Source organism: Emydura macquarii, unplaced genomic scaffold (assembly GCF_026122565.2).
Source record: "Emydura macquarii macquarii isolate MOO-44397 ecotype Brisbane River unplaced genomic scaffold, CSIRO-AGI_Emac_v2 contig_1027, whole genome shotgun sequence".
NCBI lineage: Eukaryota > Metazoa > Chordata > Testudines > Chelidae > Emydura > Emydura macquarii.
In genome coordinates this window covers 3,953,861-3,961,603 of record NW_027131164.1, presented here as the reverse complement: position 1 = coordinate 3,961,603, position 7,743 = coordinate 3,953,861, and the positions used below count along the sequence as shown (strand labels likewise).

The window sequence follows — 7,743 nt, the reverse complement described above, 5'->3', positions numbered from 1 at the left end:
AATGCATAAATGCAAGGTTCAAAATACAAAAAGATCTGCTCATTTCTTGACACCACATGGCCATTTCTTGTATTAAAGGGTTCAGAAGTATTGTTTATAGACATTGCATGACCATGAATGCCAAAAATAATAATCCTATTAAATGTAGTCCAAATAACATGTAACAAGATTCAAAATGATATGTTAAATACACAGACTAATAATGAAACTCAAATTGTTTTAGAAATAGCATAGGGAGAACATTAGCCTATTTTGATTCTAATAATTACTTGCTTCCTGTGTTCCAAATCTATTCAATATGGTTTTTTGTAAGAACAAATATTTGTTCTACTAATTGTTCTGCAATTCTCATTGTTATTTTTAAAGGACTGAAGGGCTACACAAGACCAGCAGTTGTTCATTAATGTAAGATCTGGTTGTTTTTTTACTTTAATCATCTTACAGTATTTGAAGAAATTAGGTTCTCTAATACCTCTGTCCTTTGTCCAGATTTAACTTGTCTGTATTTTGTATACCATTATGCAGCCACTTCTCAAGTAAATCTCTGCCAGACTAAACATAGTATTTCCTCATAGGACATTCCATCCAAACCCCAAATAAGTATTGTAGGAGCTCTCTGGATTGTTTATAGGATGTGCATTCCCACTTTTAAAGCTAGGTAACCATTTATAGTCTATATGTTAATTCTTTTGTGACCGTTAAGAGACATATCATAGTATCAGCTATTAAGAAACTATCAACCTTTTTGACTGCAGAATTAAGTAAAAGATCTAGAAAGAAAACATGTGGCTTAAATACATAAAATAGTTTTCAAATATAAGCCTAAAACATAATGAATGGGAAAAATGTTCAGCTTAACTCTGCTTTCACTGAAACTCCTATTGTCTGCCCATTGTGGTATCAAAAATAGGCCAAAACTGACTACTTGAGTAAATCCCACCCTATATGTGCATTGCAGTGCCTATTGCTCTTAATATTGTTATGCATTTGGTGCTGGGAAAGAGGGATAATATGCTGCCCCACAGTTGCAATCTATGAACAGCCACCCACAAACCCTGACAGCCCCAGGGAATTGTCCCAGGATAAAGTGGGGGTGAGGCAAAACAAGCTATTAATTCCCCAACACCATGAAAAGGCAACACAAGATAAGATTCTGTGTGGAATGGGTGTGTGTGTTTGGGGAGCTATTGGGCTATAGAAAATGAGAAATCTCAAAAAGAAACTAGTTTAGGGATATTGTACCCTTTTCTTAGATGGCTAAATTGAGTTCATAGAGAAGTTCAGCATGTCTTACTTACGGTCACCGAATGAGCTGCTAGTAGATATAGGACTGTTATTCTGCTTTCATCACTAGATTACATTCTTATTTTATTCCCAAGCAAATACATGTATGTAGTTTTTCTATGTAAACTAGACTTGTCTAAAGCCTGTTTTAAATGACGTACAACATATTTATGACTATATTGATTTCCTAATTTCACTGAAGTATAAAAGTGAACAAAGGCATAGAAAAGTTGGAAGATAACAATATCTACAGCAATCTGACTCCCTTGAAAATGTCCCTCGATTTCTTTTATTAACAGAATTGTGTGTAATTCTTCTCACAAATATTCAATAGTCCTGGGTACACTGATACAGCTGGGATTTCTGAATACGAATGCAACCTGACTGCATACCATCTAAGCAACGCTCAGTTGCTTGGAGAGTCTATTGGTGAATCCTTTAAGTCTCTCTAATCACATATGTGATGACTCCGAAGGGGGCTCTTTGCTTTTTTATTTCTCATCTGTCCCTGATATTTCCTGTTTATTACAAAATCCCTTCCTTTGCAAATATTATACTACAGTTATTTTCTAATACTGCTATATTCTTTTCATTCTTTAGGAGCTACCCATGTGTGAGAGCTGGGAACTAATGATTTTTTATGAATATTCTTACTGACTGAAGAGCAAAAAGACCAGAAAAAAACTGCAGAGACACTAAACAATACAAACTACTGGGGACTTTTAGTATGTTGATGGCAAAATCTGCCTCTGCTATTTTTACTCATTAGTGTATATTTGTTCCTTTTCTTTACTCTCTCAAAGCTGTCAGTTTATGTTTAGATAATTGAATGATGCACTCTGCAGTAGGCACTGTCTGCCTCTGTGTGCGGATGGTACTTAGTATACTGCAAGCTATTGTGATCCTAATTCCTACTTATGTCTGCCAAGTGTGATCCCAATTCCTACTCATGTCTGCCAAGTGCATGTCTTAACCACGTGCACCCTTTTTGACTCAGTTAAATCATAATTGCTCTTGATTTTCAGATAGCAGATGTAATTGTGAATCCACTCAATCACTATTTAAATCTGTCTATCTGGATCACATGTGATATGAGAATATATATGGATATGGGGTGATATAAAATTGATCAGCAATCATAAAATATATACCTCACCATATTTAGACTGCAAGCAGCTGGGAAAAGGGTCTGCCTTGTTCTGTGTCAGGCACAGAACTCAGCATAGTATTGGAACTTCACAAAAAATTAGTAAGCGTAGGTGTTTTCTGATGCTCATGTAGTTATTTAAACACCGTGGGGAATAAAAGAAAAAAGATATGTGGGTTTCCAGAAGTCATGATCAGCTCAAGTGCCTCCTCCAGACTTACCTCAGGTCGTCGTCCCGTCCCCCCCCCCCCCCCCCGCAAACTGATCAGACAGAGAATGGTAATTGAAGGCTGAAACTTTATACTGAAACACTTCTCTGTTGGATTCCACTCTTGTCTCTGTGTGGTACTACAACACAGCTACATTCTTGGAAGTACAAACATTCCAATGAACTTCCTGTACAATGGGGCTGCACTGGAGAGGTGTTTTACCCCATGTGTCTACAATGGCATCAGTTAACTCCTGTTCCAAAGTTCTGCAGCATAAGAGCTCACTAAGTGTTTGGAGACTCCTATAATCTCCTGGGTTAAAGTAACAGGACAGGTTTTCAAGTGTGTATAAAAGTCTCATGAACTTCTGTGCATCCCTGACCTGCATATCTGATTTGCACACACAGACAATGGTTGAACTCTGAAATACTCTATGACCTGGAATGTATTCTAGGAGTTCCTTTTTCTCCCTATAGGAAATATCTCCCAATTACTAAAAACTTTAAAGGTGGTAGAACCACTGCTTATGGATGTGTGCACACAATTCAAACACATTCATAAACACACAAGGAAGCACACAAAAACTACACACAATCTTAGGGTACAGACACATTAATAAACATCTATTCTATATAATCTATCATTCAGTTTTATACTGTTACCCATTACTGTACTATTTGAGCCACCTTCTACATAAAATGAATAACAATAGCGAAATCCATAGTGGACTTCGTGGAGTCTCTGATACATCTCTTTTTTTTAAGGGTTAAAACTCTGGCTGGAGTATTTATCTTTTTAAATTTGATTTAATTAATTTCCTTCCCCCCCCCCCCTTCGTTGGAAGGGATTGTTGAGTAGAAGGGAATATCACGGTTGTGAGTGTCGCTACCTGTCATGACTGTAAATTCTAGTGTCAACACTACATAAATGTTTCTTCTAGGACAACTATTTTTTGCTAGCTGTGTTTTAACCCTAGGCTGTAGCAGTGAAGATTTGGCAGGATGGTTCTGAGGTGGTGTTTTGATAGAGGGTCTATGGAAGTCCTGGAGCTGTTTCCTCAAAGAGAGAAGGTTGGTAATAGAGACGGTTGAAAGTTTTTTGACCAATTTTTTTTTTTTTTTTTTGCCTTTTTAATGTATTTTCTTCTTTGTCTTCCATTTAAAAAAAAAAGTTAGAAAACATTATTGAAATGGTTATCAAAATGTTTCATTTACCAAAACTCTAGTTTTTAAGAAGTGACAAATGTTGATAACTAATTTGTTGTTGTCTTTACAATTTTTTTTTCAAAAATGAGAAATTTTTTTCAAAAATGAAACACATTTTGAACACTTTGAAATAAAATGAACTTTGAAACACTAGCTAGGAATAGTAGCTGTGGAGTGACTCAGCTTAGTCTGGTGCCTGGGGGCGAAGATTCCTTTGTGTTGTTTGGATCCCCAGACTACGCACTGACAAGAAGCTTTGGGCCTAAAGCACTCTGGACCCAATTGTGACCTCATTTGCCCAGGTGCAACTCCTGAAAATGCCAGTGGGCATTGAACCTGGGTAAATGATGACAGAATTATGGCCTGTAGGCCAGCTTTTTCTCCCATTTATAGTGGTACAAATCAGAAGTAAGTCTGTTGAAGTTAATGGAGTTACAAGAGTGTAAAATGAGAGTATATAAAAAGACTCAGGCCGTTTGGCTGAAAAATCTGCTAAGAGCTTGTCTACATGATGATTTAGTGTGTGGCAAGCTAGCGTATTGTAGATTTACACTCTGACTTGCCACGCACTAACACTGTGTGGATTAGCCTTAATTGTTGTGTTCTCTCACTGGTTTAAATCAGGGCTAATTGCACTGAGATCAGTGGAGTTTTACCACTAGTTAATTGGTATAAAATGAGGTGAATTAGTCGCACAGTCTGTAGTGGTGAGAGAGTAGTTTAGTTTCCAGTCCTATCCAGTCCGTGGCTTCTCATTTGAGATAGCTAACAAGCTTGTGCCAGATGTGGAAATGGATGTATGATATATGGACACATGTTCACCATAAATAATCATTCTGAATTATTTGACATGAATCACTAAAAGGCGAATGCTGTTTTGAAATGACGTCTCAAACACAAATTGTTGGTCTTAATGAGTGTGGGTTTTTTTTTTTTCTTTTTCTTCAAATCTTGTTTTCCAATATTGGAATTTTAAATTGGAGATGTCTGATTAAAACACAGAGAGAATGAGGTATGCAATAAAAACCTGCGTCTGGTGTTTAAGTTTGGGAACTGCCCTTGGAATAAGAGCTGGTTGAAAAACAGTAAAATTGTTTTGTGAAAAAAAACCATTGAACACAAGCCCTGAGACTGTAAAAATCAGCGCTGGCCAAAAATGGAAACCTGTTTAAAATAAGTAAGTTTTCTTAAATTTTGAAATGTTCTGTGTTTTACAGCTGGGATCAGGCACCGTAGCTCACTGAAAGGCTGAGAAATTAGAGCTACACTTCAGGACCATCTTTAATTCTCATGGGGACCTATTTTCAATTCAGAAGTTCTGCAAAGGCATAGGGCTTCATTATTTCTAATGTGACGTTTGACTTGGATTGTACTGGGCGGGGTAAATTTCAGGAATTTAAAAAAACTCCCACCGTTTTCTAGCTTTATTAAAATCTTTGTTCTCTATTATCCTCAGCGTGCAATGATCTGCGTAACATGCAGTGGTGAGTTTTTGATTCACACATTGAAAAGATTTTTTTCCCTCTAAGAAGAGTTGTGCTCCAATTTCCTTGAAAATAACTCACTGGGCCAAATCCTAGGCTTTTTGAAGTCACTGTCAAAACTCCCAGTGACTTTGGCGGGGGTGGGGGTAGAGGGGCAATGGTACTAGGATTTGGCCTGCTCAGTTCATTAGTGATGGTCTGAACCCCAAACTGCATCTAACATATAACGCTTCCTTTAAAGAAAGAGTCACTCTCATTCACTTTTTATATACTAACATAATTTCTCACACATTTATTGTGTTACTCTCCTTAATTTGGTGCCGTGCTGTGTCCCGGTGGGATGCCACTCAAACACTATGTCAATGATCTCAAAATTGAACTCCAGTGCTTTATTTTACAAATGGCCCCTAGCAGATGTGTGGCACACTTTATTAACTTAAGTACCCATTAGTTGAAAATTTCATTAGTTTGGGGGAAAGGGATCAGTTTCATCAATAGACCTGGTATGGGTGGATTCTTTGTGTCAACCTGACCCATATCAAAATGGATTATTGTTGTAAGTGAGACAAGTGACCTAATGTTCTGCCTATTATGCACACATGATCTATAACCTTTTAAAATACTAGTGTGGGAAAAGAGCACACTTCAGTGCATCCCCAAACCATGGATTCTTAACAGGTGGCAATCCTTCTCTTAGCAACATTTGTCTGTTGCTGTCTGTGTGACTGTATGAATTATCAGGGGGTACAGTTTCCAACCAGGTAACCAGGGGAAAGTCAGTACAGAGAATGAAACCAGAATAATGAACGGCATAACACACATTTTAATGAATGTGGAGTGTTGCTGGTGGAACTTTGTCTATAGTGCCATCATCTGATGGAGCAGCAGTGTTTCGGCTGAGGCTTTTTAAACTGCCAGGATCCTTCACACTAATCAAGTCATAGATGTTAAGCTGGCTATCATTATAGCAATAAAGTAGGGTACATTTTATTCCACTGTTCTGATGTCATGTGCTTCTTGAACAAGGGCAGCAGCAGTATTTTCAATCACGTTAATCTGACTGTGCTTTGCAAACTGTTTCAGTGCTAGCTCAGAGGCCCTCTGCAAAGCTATTTGCTTGGGCCCCCCCACTTAAGGACTCAAGATGTAACAGGCAATCTGATTATTTTATACATGTTCATACACCTGTCCCAAACTCTGGTATCTGTTTGGAGGGGGAACAGGGAATCTACCTGGAACTGGTAAGTATATGTGGAAGGAGTTAATAGAATCGCAGATGGATTCCTATTAAACATGAGCAGGAGCGAACATACAAGACACTTCTCCCACGGCTACCATAAAGGCCCTAGCACCACAAGATATTACATCAATGGTCCCCATCAGCTTGTACTCCATACTACGTGGCACCGGAACATAAGCAGTAAACACATTAATATTTTAGGGCAGGGGAGGCTTTTCTTGCAGTTTCAGGCTTTTTAGCATCATATGAACAGGCCCTGATCTCTTCCAGAGATTGCTGAGCTCTGCTATGTTTACAGGGCTACATGCTGCCTTCTGCTATGTGCTGCATGGTAAGCTACAACTCTTTGATGCTACAGCAATGAGCACAAATCTGGGGCAGACAGATAACTAGAGAGGTACAGAATGATGCTGTAAAAGATGGTAGAAGAGGAGAAGTTCTACTGCATACTCTCCCAGGCAACGCAATAGTCCCTCCGTGCTGCAGGGGCTATTTTGCTCACAAGTGAAGGCAAGGAGTGTACTCCTTTGATTGGAAACCTGTTTACACATCTGTGCTGGCTGAACCAGTAATAACTCCTGCTGTGTCCAGAACGAAAACCTACAAGGTTTTGGTGCAGCTGCCAATGGTGACCACATGGTTCCCAGTGAAGAGGGGATGCCATGGGATACTGAAGAACCTCCCCGTGAAGGGGTTGACTAACCACTAGTACTTCCTTGTGGCCGGGCATGGCATCGCAGCTCTCTTCCCATCAGGTACATCCTGCTGATCATTGATCCTCTCCTGCAGGGGTCTGCCTCTTCCCGTCACTTGGCCCTCCAGCCAGGTCACTTTAAAGGTCTCTCTCCTTCCAGTAAACAATAAACAAATAAATAATAAACAAAACCAAGGGGGTATTAACACAAATAAACTGAGTTCACCAGTAATAGAAGGGAATGGTTCCCTCTCAAGGTGCATCTGTATCTGGCCCTTCCTCTCCTCAGGAGGGATCGTCAGGTAGCACTTAGATGGGGAGTTCTTGCCATCAATCAGCCCTCTCCTCCGGAGCTGAGCACTGAAGGTCTGCTCTCTTTCTGGCCTGCCATTAACTGAGGTAGGCTCTGTCCTCCCTCCAATCCTGACAGTTCTCACAGGTGCAACATGACATAGCTACCTGAGGCCACATTAGCTCATT

At 39.2% G+C, this 7,743-nt stretch overlaps 1 long non-coding RNA gene across 1 annotated transcript; it reads left to right on the top strand.

Annotated features, from left to right (window-relative positions):
- Positions 1–362: 362 nt before the first annotated feature.
- LOC137150806 (uncharacterized) lies at positions 363–5,277 on the top strand. The gene is made up of 4 exons (XR_010919065.1): positions 363–405; positions 1,885–2,009; positions 3,617–3,710; positions 5,063–5,277. It is a non-coding gene; the product is annotated as an uncharacterized lncRNA (long non-coding RNA).
- The last annotated feature ends 2,466 nt before the right edge of the window (positions 5,278–7,743 follow it).